Source organism: Limulus polyphemus, unplaced genomic scaffold, assembly GCF_000517525.1.
Source record: "Limulus polyphemus unplaced genomic scaffold, Limulus_polyphemus-2.1.2 Scaffold1014, whole genome shotgun sequence".
NCBI classification, from domain to species: domain Eukaryota; kingdom Metazoa; phylum Arthropoda; class Merostomata; order Xiphosura; family Limulidae; genus Limulus; species Limulus polyphemus.
Genome location: NW_013666624.1, coordinates 90,739 through 92,141, shown reverse-complemented (window position 1 = coordinate 92,141; position 1,403 = coordinate 90,739).

Genomic DNA, 1,403 nt, shown 5'->3' with positions numbered 1-1,403 from the left:
CAAACATACTCAATCAAAAAGCCGAAAGTACTAAATGTACTATTTTTTAAACTTATATTTCATTTTATTCCCCTTTAGGCTCAATATATCACTACATAACGTACAATTTAGCTCTTTATCATTCTACGTCAGAACCATGAAAATTTAGTTGGAGCACACAATCAACTCTTTAAACAAGTAGCACGTAATCAACGTTTTCTATTTTAAAACCCATTAATCTGGACTAAGTTCGAGTGAAAATAATTATTAGAACTTAATGTTGGTTTTGCATTCGAAGTAAAAGAAATGGTACATTGTACTTTCCTTTTTGAGGTTAATCTAAAACAAACGAATAAAAACTATTGTACTTTCCTTTTTGAGGTTATTCTAAAACAAACGAATAAAAACTATTGTACTTTCCTTTTTGAGGTTAATCTAAAACAAATGAATAAAACTATTGTACTTTCCTTTTTGAGGTTAATCTAAAACAAACCAATAAAAACTATTGTACTCTCCTTTTTGAGGTTAATCTAAAACAAATCAATAAAAACTATTGTACTTTCCTTTTTGAGGTTAATCTAAAACAAACAAATAAAAACTATCGTATTTTCCTTTTTGAGGTTAATCTAAAACAAACAAGTAAAACTATCGTATTTTCCTTTTTGAGGTTAATCTAAAACAAACAAATAAAAACTATCGTACTTTCCTTTTTGAGGTTAATCTAAAACAAACGAATAAAAACTATTGTACTTTCCTTTTTGAGGTTAATCTAAAACAAACGAATAAAAACTTGCATCAATCGGAACTCTATACCCAAGCATTATCCATATGCAGTTAAACAATTGTATCATTTACAATACAATATTTAATATAAATATGAACTGTTAACACAGTAAGTTATCGTAAGACATTAGTATTAGGCCTATTATATTTTTTAACACTACATTATTTATTCAGTCTCCCAGAGTTTCCAAGAAGTGTACAATAACAGTATTTCGACCAAACTATGTCCGCCATATCCAATGCCGACGACGCGTTTCGCTTAATCCAGAGCTCTTCAGGCCTAGTTGGGACGCAACAAACACGGCAATGGTTGGAACGCTAACACTATTTATATAAGCCATTTGTTACAATACTAATTGTTATGGTGTGAATGTCTTTTCTAAACTGGTGAAGCAAGATTATGATTAATTATACTTATCGTAAGACATTAATATTAGATCTGTTATATTATAACACTACATTATTTCGGTTTTATCAAGAAGCAAAATGTAAAATATAGTATTTCGACCACACTGTGTCCCAAATATTATTATGGTATATGTCTAGTCAGTTTCGCCCCAGTGAGTTATAAACAAGTACGTGTCTAGCTCATGGAAACTCATCTCGTAATGTTTATGTTGCTTCATGCTTCACTGCACTAT